The following is a 19,488-nucleotide window of genomic DNA, read 5'->3' as shown; positions in this document are numbered from 1 at the left end:
TAATGCTCTTACAGGTTTTTTCCACTTGTTCCTCCCCAATTTTTCCCACAAATCCATCTCTTTTTTCCTCTTCTCTTTTTTTGAGGGGGAAAAAAGCCATATCAGTAAATCAGGAATACTTGGACTAAACTTATCTAACCATGAACCCTGGGGAACAGGTGCAGCATGCAACTTTGCCATACCTTTCCTTTTGTTTCTCACGTTTTTGTCATCTCAACTGCATTTGTATTTCTATTACAGGCATATTTCATCCCTTTCCTTTTCCATTGCAAAATAAAAAGGTACCCAGTACTTAGTTTCATAGTTCTGGAAACTATTTAGCAGAAATGCTGACTCACGAACATGCATTTCCTTTTTTACTTGAAGCAAAGACATTAAATACTGCAGATTGTGCTTTACAGCAAATCCCCAAACAAACTGGGAGAGCGCTAAACCGCTTTACGATATAACATGCTAATATGCTTTCAAGATTCAGCCAAGCCTCTCTGCATGCAACTATGATAAGTGTTAGCCCTATTCTTCCCTAAATTCATGTTGTTTAAGTACTTCAGCACGTTTGCATCTTTGCTAGAATAGATTAAATAAGCTAAATAAAAAGGAAAAAAGCAGTCTAGGAATTGCTGAGGCAGGGGAGGCAGCTTGAGGGGAATCTGTGCCATCAGAATATTCCTATTAAATTCACTGTTGCATGGCTCTGCAACTAACTACAATTAAATGAAGTACAAATAACTACAGTTAAATGAAAAATGGTGTTTTCTTCTTTTGATTTTTTTTCTGACAGTGGAATTTTTTTCAGGTTTGTATTTTATTCTACATTTCTTCCCTGCTTTTCTGAAAACATTTCCAACTCCCATCCCTAACCCTGCATGAAATGAAGAGCCACTAAAGGGTTTAAAATAATGTCTTCCCCCCCTAATGACAAGCAAAATGACAAGTAAAAAGGCTGAAATATTTTGAGGCTTACATTGATTCTTACATATCACAAGCCTTTCAGTAAAAACACTTTTAATTTCCCAAGAGATTATTTTCCTATCAAATACTTTACTTCTGATGATGCTTTTTCAAAAAGCCGTGATCATCAGAAAACAAATCAAATTGCTCATGTACACCAAAGGAAATTAATACAAAAGTGGTAAGAGATTTTATTGGTAGCCCTGCTGAGGTAAGGAAGGTTACATGAGCATAAAATAAAAAAGGCTTGCATTTCATAATGGTTTGGAGGTGAATTCATACCCTTCCTTCATGCCTCTGTGATATCAGTAATTATCTGAGGAAGGAACTGGCTGATGTTCTGATATGTTACAAAAATAGAAATATAATACCTAATTTTAAGATAGGTACTCTGAACATATTAAAGGGTTATGTTCAAAGCAAATAACAGCTCTGGAGTGCGAGAGAACAATGCTGACACCAAGTGGAAGAAAACGCTGCCACCTTCATCCTCTATTGCAACCTTGAGAAGTCTGAAAATCTCAGAGCCACAAGTCTTAGGTTTAGGTGTTGTGGTAAACTTTAAAAACATCAGAGGAAGATCACACAGATCCTCTGAAAGCAGAAATCTGTGTTATCCTAACATGTACACTAGCTGATTAATTATAATCCTCTCCCTTGCAGCATAGCTGATCTTAGTAAGGAAAGCTGCTGCTCTGAACACATTAAGTATTCCTCTCCTTCACAAACTGGAGATAAAACTCCTTAATCTGCAATCAACATAAGTTCTGTGAGCCTGACTATGGTAGAGGCTTTTGAGGTGCTCTGTTCACAGCAAAACTGAAAACAGGCATTCACAGACTGAGAAGTAACAAAGACGAGTCTCTACTTAGCTGGTTGCTGTACGGCACACTGTCTTCAAAACATTTTTTCCCAAGCCAGAAAAGGTCTCTATCAGCAACCAGTTTTAGAGAGACCTTCCCCTCTCACACTATATAATTATTGAATGACAGACAGCGATCAGTGTAATCAGCTAGTGTGATTGCCTGAGCTCTGTTCTTGCATCACTGATTGCATTAAAGAATCACAGGATTTCGGTTTGACCGGCTTCCCTCTCCTGTGCTCAAGCTGCTTGCTACACTAAAGCACAGCCAATGGTGTGCTTCGTGTCACACACAGCAAACCTCGTCCTGCTGGTATTCTCTCCTAGTGCAGCCTTCCCCAGCCAAAAAATTGGACTGTAAAAATCAACATATTGGAGGGAGGGGGAAGAGGCAAAAATGGATAGTGGGAAAATCCACTAAGTCATAGAAAGAGGTTGAAGAGTGACAGCAGCATCCCAGCGTGCTAATACAGCAAGTCAAGGGAAACCCCCAGCAATGCTGGAGCAAACATTAAATCAGCAACATTCCCTCTGCACCCTGCAGTTTGCTAAAAATGGAGACCAGGCATGCTCGTTATTTCCAAGTTACAGATCTCCAGTACAAAGAACAGCCTGCTGCAGATCACAGGCGCTGCACAGAAATAGCACCTCGCTCTCTCCATGCCCTGTGCCCTCCACCAGGCAGAAAGGCTCTGGCACTGAAGACATAGAAGGACTAATGAGTACTCCAGCCACATCCACTTTGGTTGTTTTAAGTCACACTTGCCTAGGCTACAGTGGTCTTTATCAAATCCTTATGCTACAGTCAGTAAAATATCCTGCACTGTTTATCCAGAAGAAAAGTAAAAAACATCCTTATTATTATTATTGCCCACAATTTTTGTGGAGATCCAGGACCTGCTTTGATCCTCAGTGTATTGCATTTTTTATCCAGTCTTCTGGTTTGGGCAGTACTCAAACGCAAAAGTTAAAACTTAATGTTTAATGAGTCCATGCTTTTGCTAAGTTTACAAAGGTTAGTGAAAACACTTTTTCTATGGAATGGGAAATGATATGAAGAAGTCTTTCTATAATGTAACAGCAATCCCTCAGAAACATTCAAAAATCTCCTGGCAGTTCACATGGTACACACAGAATTTGCTGTGTTTACATCTAAACTCAACTAAAATTTATCATTGCTAATCAAAGAACATTATTTTCTTTCATTTATCAAGACCTGTACCAGTTTAAACTTCAGAAAAATTGTTAAGAACCACAAATAGGAATTGGAACTATGTTTCCCTACCCAAGAAAAATTATTTTGACAAGGTAATTTAGTCTAACCTGGAAATTTCAGTTTACTAGATCAGGAGATAATGTCTGCTTGTTTGTTTGTTCCAAATGTTTTCAACTAATTCCACAGGCATTGTCATGGGGTTAGCAAAGGCATACAGCAGTTAAATTACTGCTGTCCTCTAAATTGAGGACAGTCCACTTGGGAGACCGCAATTCTTTTTTATGGCAACTTCATACGAGAGTGAGGGAAAACAATTTTTTTTCCCAAAACAGGGTTAATGCCAGAGCTTCCACCTTCCCTTTGAACAAGGCTAAAAACCTGAGGTTGACTAAACTCTCCAGGCCACAAAAGCCTTCCCAACAAAACTGTAATTTGAGTAAATAAAGTCTCCATTAAATATTCAGTTGCACTCTTCCGACCAACTCCAAACCACACTGCAGTTTCAGAAATTCACTCTGAGGTGTCTGTGGTCAACCTGCAGGTCCAGGATACTGTCCAGCTCCACATCCCCAGCCCCCTCAGATCCCTGCAATCCCTTTATAATGGGGTTCCATGATTGTAGGGAGTAGCTACATGGCATCCAATCAATAGGCAGTCCCTGCAGCCTTACTGGTATAAAGTGAAGCATACGTAAAAGTACAAAGGAAAAAAAAACATAAGAAGTGAGACTCATTTCCTCTGGGTGTTGGCCTTTTCTTCTAATTCACCCCATGCTTTGACGGAGATACATGCAGTAGCTTGCACACACCCACAAAGTCATGCTTCCACAAAGCTTGCAAACATGCTTTGTTTGCAAGACAAAGGTAGTGTGCATAATTCAGGATGGATTTATCTATGACTTCTGTACAAAAAGGAGATATGGAAAAAAAACACTCTTGGACTAGATGCAAAAATATTCATAGTCAACTTTTATCTAGAACGTTAAGATTCAGAAATGGTGAGGGCAAACAGCATGACAAATTGCTATTAGCAAGGTTTGGTACCTAATTTAATTGTGCTGTGGAAGTTTAGCTAATCTTGTACACCTCTAACACAGCTAGTGATATGCTTCAGGTTAAACACAGTTATCTAGAGAGGCCTCAGGTCAAAACAAACACCAAAGCGTCTAACTGCTTTTTAAAGAATGATTTAAGCCAAACAGGAAAAACAGTTTTGTACTAGTGCAGTTTGTGAGCTAGGACAGAAGGTTATAAGACAGCTTTATATGCTAATGAACTCTCAGGGGGGAAAATTAAGAAAAAAAAATGCAGAACAACAAAAAAAACCCCAAAGCACCCCAACAGAACTGGCAGGATTTTACAGCATTTCAACAATATTTTAAGAATAAAAAATGTACAATGTATGGCCAGGAAAAAGGAAAAAAGGATAAGCTAAAATACATAGTAACTTGGATATCTTTTAAACCACTACCCTTAGATGGAATAGGTGGCTGTGAAGAGTCCACTCTCCAGCCCAAGGTAAAGGTTCTGAACTGTTAGACTGCTGCCTTTCAATAACTTGCAAATTCTTCTCCCACTCTGTCAGTCTGAGTCAGCCTGCAGACATAGAGTAAGTAGGGTGACTCCTGGCACTTCAAGATACTAAGAGCTCTGCTCAGGAACAGTCAATCTTGCCCCTCTCAGCCTACAAACAACACAACTGAAGGTTAAACCCACGTCAGCTGTATGACATGCCTGCCAGATTAGTATGGCTTTAATTTGCTAAAGCTCAATTAATTAGGGTAACATCTATAGTTGAAGTGGAAAACACACAAAAGGCGCCCCAACAAGAACAACAAAGTCACAGAAATTAAGTAGTCCAAATGGAAGTATCTGTGTAACTCCTTTAAGTTACTTGATGAGAAACAGCCAATAAAAGCAAGTTTCATTTCCAGGAAGCAACAAGGGATCCAAGCCAGGTTTGCCATTTCACTTTTTGCTTGCTTTGCTGGAATCAGAACACGCACTTTTAATATGTTTAGTTTGTAAACCTAACTTTGATGTTTCTAGTTCTGTGGACTTTGAGCAATTGTTACATTATGAAAGACGAAGGGTACCTATCCAATGTGCTGGGTTTCCTGCCAGAAATTACAAAAACAAGATCAACCACAGAATACTGAATTCCCTTCTCACCCACAGATGGGATTTCTTTCATAAGCTTACCTCAGAGCAGGAGAGTGCCTCATGGCTATGCCTTGTCTGAGGTTTTATTAAAGAACTTGAAAGGAACTTTTCAGCAGAATTCCTTCCCACATCACCACAATCCCAGACAGACTGTGACATTCTGCAGAATTACAGGGAGTGAAGTTGCTTCTAAAACAAAAGCACTGCAATAGAAAACCAGGTTTCTTGGCTTCTCTAATACCTTTCCAATTTCCTTGAGCTGCTGACGTGCCTTCTAGCTTTGCAAGCAGAAGCCGATATAATAGGACAGCTAAAATTTTCATCTTGCGTGCTCATGTGAGTACAGGTTACAGGAATTCTCAAAGATGGTAGTGGGGACATCTCCAGAGATTAAGGGGAGCTGGAGGCGTAGGATCCAAGACTGTCTTTGTGTGAAACAATCCTAGTTCTAGATTTGGGGCCACATCCTGTGACACAGCAGGAATATTTCAGAAACATCCTTGTATTTTGCCCTCTGTACCTATGGCTGTACAGGGTTCATTCTAAGAGGTTCCAAGGAGCATTAGAGTCTCAATATTCATTTTGAGATATATAATATGCTCTAAATACTGAATTTGACTTTGTATTAAAAGTCTACTGATTTTCCTTCACAGAGATACTTGGAGAAAGAAGTCAGGTAATTAAGGAGTCACAAACATGAGCAGCATGACCTACAGTTACATGCAATGCAAGTCTCTCATAATCCTTCACCTGATCTGGCACACTGCTATCGACCCAGTCACGAACCATAAGGATGTGTTGTAACCACAAGGTGCAGTATTTAACTGTAGGTTTTGCTACATTTTCTTCATGTCATTTTCTAAAAATCAATTTCAAGTTAAACAGCAATGATACATCTCATCACAGACTGATAACAAGACTTATATTGACCTTCTCCTTAAACCAGCATCCGTCTATCATGCTTCTTCCACCAGGAGGTTTTTGACAAAAAAGTGCAAAAAATGAATCGAAGTACTAACGATGTTTAGAAAAAAAATGTGCCCTCGGAGAGGCTGAAACATACACAGTGAGATCTGGAAAGGTGAGAGCGGTTTCACCCTTCTGGTTGTGCTTTTCCTGCATCACCAATATATAGCCAAACACACATACGCAAAATAAAGAGTTCTTCACTGGAGGAAAAATCCAGTGCCTTTGATCTAACAAAGTTCAGCATTAAGATATTTAAAGTGGAACAACTTGGGATTTTATTCTTGACCTTTTGCTTTTGCATTTGCAATTTTTTCAAAATCAGAATTTTAAACACTCATGTTTCCCCTCTAGCTTAGGCATATGATGAATATTTACATTGTTAGAAACAAGCTATAGTCATTAATTACACTATGTATAAGCAAATATATTTGCATTAAGTGCCAACCTAATGAAGCCCTTCTGATTACTTGCTGAATCAATTAATGTAGCTTTCTCACCTGAAGGCCATCTGCTTGCCTCTGTGGGAAACAAGGGGTCAGGTCAACAAAAAGCTTCTCATAGTGTTGAAGCAAATACAGCAGGAGGCCATTGTAAAGCCTTTGTTCTTCACAAGCCAAGGGACTGACAGGGATCCTAAGGGAAGAGGAGATGGATTAAGTTTAGGAACTCCCAGATCAGGGGCTAATGATGAGTCACACATGGACACCCCCCCCCCCCCCCCCCCAGTACCCAAGGTAATTCAGCAAAGCAACCAGCTGGGTAACTAGATAAAATGGAGTTCCAGCCTCATTTCCAACAAGCAATTGTTAGGACAGGAACCAACTTAATTTGGTGGGTTCACAACAGAGGAAGCCTCACAGAGACAGAGCCCCAGTTTGTGGCAATTGTTCACCACACAATGAATCTTTGAGGTAGCACAGCAAAATAGCCAGAACCTGACAGCAACTCAGACATTAAGTTCATAAAAATAAAGGCTGAAGAGGATAAAAAAATCCCCAGAAATCTGTCATCACTCACTGGCATTGGGGCTGGAAGAGAGTTGTTTTGTTCTAGCTTAATTTATGAAGGTGAATTTTGATGGCTAGAATGTCTTGTTACCAGAACTGCCTGGAAAAAAACACATAAGTAAGAAACTCTTTCAGTGTAATAATTTTTAAATTCACAGACATCAGGCACATCACAAAGTAGAACTTCTGGATGATCCCATTAACTGGTTGGTTTTTTCCTCTTTCTTTCTCTCTCCCTTTTGTTTTTTACATAAATAGTCTACTTGTGTGGATACTACAAGTTCAAGTAAGTTGGAAACATTCAATTAAAGTCAAGGGATTTTTTTATATGGGAGTCTAGTCTTACTCCCTGAAGGAATGGTGTATTCCCCCCATGAACTATTTGGAAGGTTGGAGGACATTTACATAAATGCTGTCGCCTTGATCCAGCTTCTCCAAGCATGCTGCACCAACTCAGTTCCACCCAGCACAATATTAATATATAAACAAGCAATTCATAAACTCTGGAAACCAACGTGGATACACACACGCCCCAGTCTTCTGTTTGCCAAATCAGTACATTCATTATTCATTTGTGATTTTAAAGTACAAATACACACACTGGGCCCAGTCCAATCGTTTTCATTCACATTCTTCTCTTGTAAACTTACCGTTGTTTCTCTAAGTACTTGAGTTTGGGCTCCTTTTGAAAGAAGGTGGTTTAAGCAGAGTTATACAACATAGATTTACAGGATCAACTACTGTGTCATCACTTCTTTCTTTAGGGTTGGCTAACATTTCTCTTTTAGATTCCTATTCTTCTCAGGACAGTTTCTCCACAAAAAGTAAGCCTGCACGTAAAACCTGGTTGACCGAGCAACAGCCTTTCCTGCATACAACAATCCTAAGATATTATTCATCACTTGTTCAAACTTTAACACCCTCAACTCACAGGCCATACAAGCAATCTTTTTAGTCCCTTGCCTTCTTTTTCAGCTCCTTTCTTTAATTTAGACATATATTCCTGAATCTATCTCTACCAGCTGTTAACTCCTTACTAGCAAGGAGCTCTCCACAAATTGCTCATGAAGACAAACAGCTCTTGCCCTACTTATTGGGTCCCACTTTCCCTTAGTAGCAGCCTATGTTTTGAGTGCCCAGTTCTCATTTCATCTTAAAACAAAGCTAAGTTGTACTCTGGGATGTGACCCTACAGCTGACTCCACATATCAATATCTGCTCATCCTCAGATATTCACGGGTAGCAACAGATGTGTATTCCAAATATAGAAGATACATTTTTAGTTTTCTCTACAGCCACCTTCTACAATGACTTTTAATTAATTTTGTAAAATAATCACTTCCTGACTCTTTAAATACTTTTGCTGCTAGCGGAAATTATATTATCAGGCTCACAATAGGGGAACCATGCTCACACACTTCTAAATCCAGGAGCATGTTCCTAGGAAGAGCAAAGCTACTGAAATATATCCTGCACTTCCCCATAAAGCCCTGTAATCAGCTGTAGTGCAAATCAAACACAGGAGAATACTCACTACAAATAAGGAACAATTAAAACTTTATCATCAGAAATCAGCTACTGGTTTCCTTAAGTCTAAACTTTTCAAAGTTGCTTTGCCACATAGAAAATCTATACAGTCCCTTGCCTTGGCTTTGTTCAGGAGACCTGCCAAGGTTTCCTGCTGGCAGAGGCTTGCTACAAACTTACAGAAAGAGTGAGTCAAAGCGAGTAGAAGCAAACAGCTGGTTGGCTAACATCCTTGTGCACTCATGCAAGAATTACTTACTGAGGTCAGTAGCAGAAAACTTTTTACCAAGATGAGGCATAACAAAGTACCCATAGAAATTAAAGAAACATCAATTGAATCTCTTACAAAAGTGAAGCAACATATTCTCCTTTGCATTAACAGAGATTAACAGGATAGGAAACGCTCACAAGAAAAAGGATGAATGACAACAGAAATAAATAGTTCAGAGGACAACCAGAAAGAAATCAACAGTAAAAGTCAATAGAAGAGTGGAGCTTAGTAGAGAAAGTCTAGGGAATAGCCAGCCTGATACTTGACCTACGAGTTATGTTTTTGGTTCATCTGCTGCCTCATGCAGATGTTAAGACTGAAGTCTCAAAAAATAAGAAACAAATGCCAGGGTCAAAAAAAATCTAAAAGGCAATGTGAAAGGTGCTGGTGGAGCAACTTAATGGCAGTGAAGATAGCTTAACTCAGTCTCATGGGCAAAAAATAGTGTGAGGGAGGAAGGCCAGGAGAAGAAAGCAGAAGGAGCCGGTTTGCAAAGGGAACTAAGGTAAAATGAAAACAATTCACTTGGGTATGCTTTTTCTGAAACATACCATCTTTTCTTATTCCCACTTTGGGTCCCACCACCCTGAACAGGGACAGGAAGCATATATACTAATACTATAACAGAATTCTTCCAATATGAAGATTATTTTAGTCAAATATTCAATATAAGCAGCATTAAAGTAAGGGGTTGCAACAGACTAAAAGTAGAGAAGAGATGGCTTATTTAACATTCAGTTTTCACACAGTGATATTAGTTTCCTAGCATTTAAAATTCATGATAATGGGAGTTTCCTGTGACCCTGTAACTTCCAATTTAATACCTGTGCTAAGGCTTATATTTTCTGTTGCAATTACCACAGTTACTAATTGCGAAGTATATGCAGTTCAGGATTGCAAGGTATAATGAGCAGCAAGTTTTAGATCCTAATTTTGTGCCCCCAAGACCCATCTGTGTTCCATGTTCCAACTACTGAATATTCTAAGTCAGTCACTTCAGTGAAACTATAAGCATGACAGGTCTCCACAAATGAAAGACAGGTGATAATCATAGACCAAATTTACTCTTGAGCATAAATAGATCAAAAAATTAAAGTAAAAAGGCATATAAACAGCCTAACTAAACAGTTTACTTGTTTAATGTCAAAGGAGGAAGAAGTAATTGCACAAAAATGAGATTGCCATAATATATGCAGAACAGTTTTAACACCTGCAACAGATTAGTGCCGTAAGCGGAGCTGACATTACATCCAGGAGGTTATTTCCAACAATTGCATAGGATATGCATTTCTGCAGATTACATCTAAAGTTGTTTTTTCCATAACCTTCATGTTCTGACTGAACTATAGCAAGTACTACCCAACATGTCTCACCTTCCAGTGAATCTACACTTTGGCTGCCAAATGTTTCATAACGTGGTGGCTAATTGCACTAATCCTTGCTCTGAAAGACATAAAGGATATTTATTACTTTATTCCCTGTGTCAGCAGATATGGTTTGTCACATTGGACTACCTTGAATTCTGCTGCTGTACAGGACAATACAAATGGTTTATTCTGAATCATTCGAGGCCTCAGGTCACTCAGCAGGAAGCAGTACAGCAGTCTCACTGAGAGAAATGTCAGTTACAAAGCTCTCCTCTCCGCCCAACCAATCCAATCACCAAAAGGGTGATTTTCGTCATTGTAGGAGGTAACTCTCCCAGGACAGCACTAGTTGTACATTTTACCAAAAAATGAGCTCCAGACTTACTGGTTTCTCTCCCATAGCTGGCGAGATCAGAACGACTGTAAAGAGCTGGAGTTAATGTTCGTAGGGCAAATATACTTCTAGTTATGGCAGCTGTGTTGTCTTGACAAGTCACTCTGGCAGGGAAACCTGATGCTGATTGTTTTCAAGGCTTCTCAGGCAGCTTGTTGCCACAAGCATTTAGTTTAGCCCTAAGTGTACTTTGAAAAACAGAGGGACATGTTCAGAATTGGTTGAACCATCTCCCAAACCAGAGTGGGATGCTTAAAAACTGAAACAGCTCATCAATCAATAAGGGAACCTACTAAATTCTTCTGTGCAGATACAGAAATCAGTGGGCACACGTTCAGAGACTTCAGGAACAGAGATAAAGGATAAAAAAAAAAAGCATTCTTGCATGTGTCTGCATGCACAGAAGCCCCATGCGATAGAGAAGGAGGCCTAATGGCAGAAGAGTGACAGTCAGTGCAAACCTCATTGAGTTAGTGTCAGAGTTAAGGGGTGCATTTTTGGTGAAGGCCTTTTGGCATCAGCCTTTTACCTGTTTATGTTACAAGTATCACGACACAACTAATCCAGACACTGGGAAGTAAACCTCATCTGCCTACACTCCTTTACTAATTCTAGCATGCAGATATTAAGGAACTTCGGGTTTGATTGTAGAACTGCTTTGTTCCATCACGTGGTAAAGCCTACTCTCACAGGAGTGACTGGTGTAACACCTACCACACTAAACTTTGTTAGATTCTTCTCCCTAGCTGTAATTTTGCTAAAGGGTCCTTTTACTTGTATCACCCGCAAAGGTTATAAAAGCTGGTACCTCTGGTGATAAGCCTACAGAGCAGGTAACAAGACACAAACATAGAGACCTACGGAAACAGCAGCAAGGTTTAAGAGCACAGTTCCCCGAAACAAAGCCTGTCATTGATTTCTAATATGTTTGGTGCCAATTTGCTGAATAAGTCTTTTTAATAACTTACTTGGCTTGCCATACAAAAAAAGTGGAAAAACAACAAAGCTTTTTTTACTGCATAGAAAATACTAATTGCTAACACATACCTTTTGCAAAGTGGCATTGGCTTATAATTCACATTAAGCTGGAATAGCTACGATCCACTAAAACAAAGGTTTACAAATTGTAAGGCAAGTATAAACATTTTAACGTCCTCTAGTGTTATCATGAAAGATAGGATAAAGTAGTAAATTGTTCCAGCTTCACTGGAAAATCCTCCATTAACAGATCACTCTAGGCTGTTCTTTCTCACCAACTTGACTTGCATGACATATGTTCTCCCACCAGCAAGCTCAGCTGGCCTCTGCTCAGAAGTCAGCTTGCATTTTAGTGGCAAGGGCAGAATGAGTCACTTCTCTTTCTTGATAGAGGAGATTCCTTTCATCGATAGCAAATGCTATTACAAAGTCAAAGCGGGCCTTATCTTTTCAAAATCAAGGCTAACAACTAAGTAGCCTCCACAGCCAGTGCTTAGCTTGGCTAAGAAAAGAAGGGTGGTTCTCATTAAACAACTCTCCATTCCTCATGCCTCTTCTCTTCAGATGGTTTCTTGCTCAAGGCTGGCCCTGTACAGTCCGTGCCTAACAGGACGAAGGTGGTCAGCCAGCTCAGAATCTGTCACATCTGCCCATAATATACTATATAAACATTTAACTTTCAAAATGCTGCACTTACTAGTGGACATAGAGTTATGACAGAAAGCCTCATTGTGAAGTGTGATCTAGTAGTATACTATTAAGGTAGCTAAATAGAGAGTACTCACTTGAAAAGAGCGGGTCCAAACACAATGGCTAGGTTTTCCAGAGTCATGAGATTCACTGCACTGTATGTTGCTACCTTTAGCAGGAAAGCAGACAGGAACCGAAGAAGGTTTTGATGGGCTTCGGGCAGGCAGCTGAGCAACTGCCTCAGGTTCTCTATGCATTCTGTTATGTGGATTTTGTGCTCTGGGAGGGAGAAAAAAGTTATTATGTAGATATTCCTCATAATAACACAGCTTCATCACAGGCATTACTATAGATCTGAGAAAAAGGGAAGGTTTTAAAATATATTTATTCTTGACTTTGCTCTTATATATCTTAAACAAAGAATTTGTACACTAAAATTTGGCAACAATTTTCACATATTAATATTTAAGTACCACGGATTTTCCAGATACTTAGTTTTATATACACTGTTTCTACTATTCCTTGTGTTATGACAGAATCATCTAGCACTTGCTGCTTTTATAATGGAATTGCAGGCAGTAGTCATGTACCTGAATCCTTAAAACTGCCTTTAAAGATGATACAAGATAGTCAGCCTTGACTCTCCCCAGAGATTTTACACATGCTGTATGATTCTCATTAAGAGGAATAAGAAATTGTGCCCTTTCAGCCCCACATCATCTTCATTTCCTGACTAATTGGTAGCTCTCAGTCTCAAAACATTTTTGCTCTATAAATATGCAACCGTAGTTACGCAAGAGATGCTTAAAAAATCTAAATTGGGGATACTTAGCAACTTCTTGGTTCTCATTCTTCAAAGAAGGGTTACAAGGCAGAATATGGGTCCACAGACAACTCTATTTGGTCAGCAGTTCAGAATAGTATGACAAAATCTCCTGGTTATTAGAACTGAGATGACAGTACTGCTCAATAACTGGCAGCTGATGCTCAGATTTGCCACAAATCAGCAGGACACATCTGTGTAGCTTTGACATTGTGAATAGCAAATCATGCCCTAAAGGGCAATTTTAGGCCTAAAAAAATACATTTCATCAAAGGCAAGACCCCGGTGCTAAACCTGTTAATGAGAGATATGGAAAAGATGGAGAGGGGAAAAAATAAAAGTATTAATAATAAAAAAGAACAGCAAGACTGTTCAGGGTAGTCAAAACCAAGTGTTTGCAAAAAACTGTAGATCTTTCAGCACAGACTTTCATAGTTGATGAAAATTATTCCCTTCTTTTCCTTTTTTTTTTTCCAACCACATACATAACTTGGCACTTAGAAGATGAAGTTTGAACAAAAGCAACCTGCAATCTAACCCACAAAACCCACTTATTTGTATGCAAACACCTGAATTAGTTATCACTCAAAATCACTGGGCAGAATCTTCTGAATGCATTAGCTCAGCCATTATAGACATGAATAGGGAAGTAGACAGTGTATGTTGAGTAGGTGTGCAACCTGGCTTTGCATTTTGAATGCTTCGTGCAGTTCCACACACCACTGTCCAAGATGACTAGAAGAAAACTAGTAAAAAGTACTGAATAGGAATAGGGATGTACCAAAAGGCTCCTGTACAAGGGAAGGTTAAACAGAAAAAGAGGCTCCAGCTTGTAAAAGAGAGAAGGGAGACAGTGGCTATATAAAGGCACAAGCAGCATTATGATGGTGATCAGATCTAAAAGAAAAGTGTTATCTGAGTAACAAGGAAGTTATCCAGTTTAAAAGGCAAGCTTGCAGAAGAGGTACTTTCTCAAATAATACAGGATTGGATTGTAGAATGCCTCGCCATGGGATGCTGGGGAGTCCAAAAGCCTTAATGAATTTGAAAAAAAAAAAAAAAAAGACTACAGACGGGTTCATGGAAGACTGGCCCACCAAAAGCAACTGAACATCAGTCTCGGGTTAAGACAACTTAAATCCTTACTTATAGGAAGGTGCATTGAACACATTGTCTGCCACTGTCAGAGAAAGGACAGAAGCTTGGAAGGTACCCACTCTGTACCTTGAAAAGTTTTTAGCAAGCCGGAAGAGATGTTGTCTGGAAAAACAGCCACTGGCAATTCTTTCAGAAAGAGTTTCAGGAGGCTGGCCACAGAATCAACATCTCCATCATTAATAAGGTCTACTTTTTCTCCTTGGTTGTATTTCTGCTTTAATTCCTTGACTTTTTTTACTGAGCCACCGATACGAAATATACCAACACGCTCCAGACCTGTTTAAGAAGAAATATGAAACTGTAAGCAATGGTTGCATTACCATAGCTGTGTGATGAGAAATGGATCTCAAAAAGCAAGAGCTCCTCTAAGAGCACATAATAATTGTGAAAATAGACTTTTCAGCAGTTACAACGCAAAAGTACAGTTTAAACAAAGAGTAACAGTTTTCAGAGACCAAACAGAGAAAACACAAACTTACCAAACGCTTCTAGGTACTCCACCATCTGTGCCACAAGAAAAGGAACTCCGCAATGCTTTGTATCCTGCATGAGGGTTTCCAGAGGAACACCAAACGTGCTTCTTTCTCTGCTGAACTGTAGACTTGGTGAGACTTTATTTGTTGTGTGCCTGACTTGAATAGAAGATAATGATTTCTGGGGAATAAAAACAGGGAAGTAATAAACAGAAACTAGTTTTTATTATTTTAAGATCCAAAGTTCTACATCTTTGGTAAAATTATTGTCCTTATTATAGCATCTTAATACAGTTTTTACTTCTACTGCGTGTTCTTAAAATACCAATATCACTTTTCTGTAGAGCTGAGACAGGACCTGTGACAGGGTAAATCCTAATAAAACCCATTTACACCTACATTCAGAGAAAATGGGGTCAGGGCAGATGTCCTGTTTAGAGCAGGGAGGGGAGGCGTTGCTAAACCCCTTCCTCAAGATGACCCCCAACAGCCAGGAAAAAGGCTGACCAAGTGCTAGCATGCAGCCTTCCAGACTCATGAAGTTTGTGAATTTCTACCCAAATCATGAAGATAAAAAATGCAAGATTCATGGAGGAGCCAGAGGGGAAATTTAAGCAGCAGCCATGACACAAGCCCCATAAAGGGTTCCCTTCCGCTCACCTGGTTATTCCAAATTTCTTACCCCAACAACAAATGCAAAAACATATGTAAGAGATCACGAACACCTGCACTCAGGAGCTGCTTTCTCATCTTGGTAGGACGGACAGGCTGCCCAGTACCTGCGCTGACAAGTTTGCGGGACATTGCACGGGGTGCCTGCGCCCCAGGGGGCAGCAGGGCTGAGGGGTCTCTGTGAGGAGAGGCAGGGCCTGCCCCGGGCGCGCCACAGCTGGTTCCACACAGCTCTGGAAGGTTCCACGGCCGGGCCCCGCTGAGCCCCTCAGGGGGATGCAGATAAGAAAGGGTAAATGCTGGCCAGCCACAAGGACCCCTTGCCCTCTTACCCTCTTTCCCTCCTCTTCCACTCCCCTGCTTTGCCTTATGAGCAGGTGACATTGCCCACGGTGCTACATTTTGTCCTCATTTTCTGATCAGGCAGGCTATGCTCAGCCCCAAAGCAGAGGACCCATTTCTACCAAATCACACCCTTTACACCATGAAAGCAGAGCAGAAGTCCAAACGGGGAACACCTGGATTTACCAGTTCTACATCAGGAATATTTAAACACTATCTGCATTTTTAAAGAGGGATTTTTATTTTATGTAGCATCATCCCAACACATTCTGAAACCAGCCTCTTCTTGATTGTTTTTATTACTATATTTTCAGAGGGAAAAAGAAAAGGCTTTGCTACAGTTTTGTAGTGCTACAAACGTACTACAGAAAATGTGTTTTTCAGCTCGTAAAGCACATGCCTTCAGTAAAGCCACAAGCCAGAGCTCGACAAGGCCACGTCAGGCCATGCTGCCATGGTGAATGCACACAAACACACACTGACACACCTAGACCCCACTTCACTTTCAGTATATCAACAAGCTTAGAGCATGATGTTAATGCTAAAACGTTAATAATTACCTAAAAGGAACCAATATCAGCATGTACCAAATCTATTTTATAGCATTTTTATATACAAGCTGCAAGGTGTTAAAAAAAGGTCTCTAAAGTGTCTATGATATATTATTCTAAATACCTCCTCTTTCCCCCTTCAGATGCAGCATTTGGGTCAGGGGAGGAAGTGCAGCCTTCTCAGAAATAAGAAAAGATGTAAGAAAGGTACCAAGAAGCCAGATTTAAGTTTACTTACACAAATTGAAAGGGAGACGATTGCTCCCATGTTAGACTGCAGGAGAGTGTCAGTATTTCAGCTGTGCTGCTCAGAAGACACCATCGCCTTTCTTCCCCTCACAAATCCATGAAGTCCAGCCAAAGCTATCTGCAGCCATTGGGCTGTTCCTCTGTAACTAACTTATCATAGCATAATTGCTAGGCATCATCTTAATCAGTAGTTTCACTCCAGTTTTTGTTGAAGGTAGAAATTAACTGCTAGTAGAAGTGGGTTCCCTGTAGCCAATGCTTGCCCCTGGAGTTACATTGCACAAGTTGACGGATGTGTTACCATCAGGAGATGTTTCCATGGCTCCTAACACACACAATGGCACGGCTTCCAGAAGCACACTGATTGTGTGCTTGGTATTTAATTATGAGTGGGCTTTTTTAACACAGGTTTGCAGATATTCATACTACCTGCTGCCCATTCTGCCTGCTAGAAAAAAAACAAACACACAAGACAAAAAAAAAGCTTAAAAAATAGTGCAGAATTTTACCCCACTTACCTCTCCACAAGATCCCATGACAAGGCCTGGAAGTGTTATGGTTTAAGACTTTCTTGCCGGACAATCTGAGGCTTTCCTGCCCACCTCTGTGAGAAGAGACCTCACAGAGGTGGCAGCCCTACCTTTGCATTAGGGCATAGCAACCCCCACCACCCAGGTGCAGCCAGGACATGGCTAAATCCCTAGAGAGTAGGGTTCATGTCTGGACAAAAATTCCTCACTGCTGCCTCTCTTTGCTCCAGATCTCAACTTCCCAGCTCTCAGAAAATTATGCATTTACCTTGCTGTGTACCAGAAGAGACTGGCTGATTAAATGCCCAACAAGCATTTAATCCCTTTCTCCATGGCACATTGGCCATTCCAACAGCATGGCTGGCTTTCCCCAAGTCTATTTTGGCTGGTGGCTCAGCTCGCTCTTCAACACCACCACCCCCTACAGCCCCCTCACCTGCTCTGTCCATAGGCTGAACTGGGGGCAGGTGCCATCTTGCCCAGCAGCCCAGGCTCCCCAAGACAGCAAGAGTGGGGACACCACCACAGCTACCTGCTGGTGCTTGCCCAGCAGCCCCCAGCAGCCCCCACCAGCACCCTGGGCAGGCACACCCTGGCCTCGTCACTGCAGATGTGCTCCACCTGGGCCCATCACCACAGCTGTGGCTGTTTAAGGAGCCCTGGCCCTGCCCCGACTCCTCCAGCACTGCCACCCTACAACATTACCCACTTCACAGTTAAGCCTGTTGAAAGCTGTTGGGCCCACAGGCAGTGCTGAGGCCGCTGGTGCTGTTCCATATGAAAGTGACTGCTAAAAAGGAGAAGAATGCTTATACATCCTCCCATACCCCATGGTGTTGCTGCCCTTCTCTGTCACAGCAGTACGTTGTCCAGCACTCATACCTGAGAGGATACAGGGGGCATTTTGGTGTGCAACCTCCCCTCCCTGCTACATTCAAATCCTCTGCCCCACCACTGCACTCCAGCCAGCATAAACAGTGCTTTCCCACCCTCCATGCCCTCACACACTTTGTGTTTGCAAGGCAGCTGGAGCAGGAGCACCTCCCCCTGCTTCGCTGGGTCTCTTTGGGACAGACAAAATTACAAGGCCTTCAGAGCCACCAGTGCCCCAGCTAACCGTGCCCATGGGCTGGCAGCAATTTAATCTCTGCAGAGAAACATCTCACAAAAGGCCTGTGCAAAAAAAAAAAAAAAAAAGAAAAAAGAAATTTTAAAAATCATCAACTGTGTCTTCTCCCTGTCCCACAGCACGTTTCCACCCTCTATCTTACTAGATGTCATAGGAATCATCCTGCTGACATGGCACTCGCCCCCGCTTCAGCCAAATGTGTAAACTCTAGGCAAATACCTTTTAAAGCAACAAATTCCCGGCCTGAGCCTCAAGCACAATTTTTTTCTATTGGATCATCACAGGACAAACAAGGCAGCAGCGACTGCAATCAGCTGCTTGGTCTCTACTGCTCCTCTAATTGCAATTATTGAAGACTTTGTTTTCAAGGCCTGCCTGTTGGGTCTGAAAGCAAAATTCAGTGAGGCTTATGGAAAATGAAGACATTTCAGTTTCCCAAAAAGTCTGCAACAGCTAGAGGGCACACGAGGCCTGCCAGAGAGGTGGGCCTACAAACCTCACTTCAACCACAGCATGGAGACCCAAGCCCTGGACAGGATTTTCCTTTTGTATGAAGTAATGCTGTTCAGAGGGACAACTTCTCCTCACATTGCTGCTGTATAAAGAGCAGGAGACTCCAGGCAGCACAAATTAAACATATAACTGCTCATACTGTGTAGCTGCAATTCAAACCCTGCTTTCACAACCTCTGGAGCAAAGTCAGTCCCTGCAGGACTTCAGCTATATGAATAGGATGTGTGGTACTTCAAGCAGCTACCCTGACTTCAAGGGCCACGTCTAAATTAAAACCAAAACTTTCGGTCTCCCAACACCCTGCCACCCAGGGGAAGGCTTGTGAGGAAAGGCAGTGCCCTGGCCTGGGCAGCGCGAGGGGCTGGGGGACCGTTGGGCGTTGCTTTAGTACTCTGTTCACTGGGCATGGCCTCCAGCTACTGAAAAGGCTGCTTTTGAGGCTGGCTGATGACTCAGAAAAGATAGAGAAAAAATAAACATGAAAGAAAAACAGAAAAGTTGCACTTTCTTCATTAAAAAGCAAGTTTCTTACAGAAGCATTAGGAACAACAGGATCTCTGTGAGAGAGGGCAGAGGTAAATCCACGGTCAGCAGCAGCAAAAAACAACAGCAGCAAGAAAAATAATTAACCAAGGCTTTACAGTTCATTTCAGA

Source organism: Phalacrocorax aristotelis, chromosome 14 (genome assembly GCF_949628215.1).
Source record: "Phalacrocorax aristotelis chromosome 14, bGulAri2.1, whole genome shotgun sequence".
NCBI classification, from domain to species: domain Eukaryota; kingdom Metazoa; phylum Chordata; class Aves; order Suliformes; family Phalacrocoracidae; genus Phalacrocorax; species Phalacrocorax aristotelis.
This window is presented reverse-complemented; position numbering follows the sequence as displayed.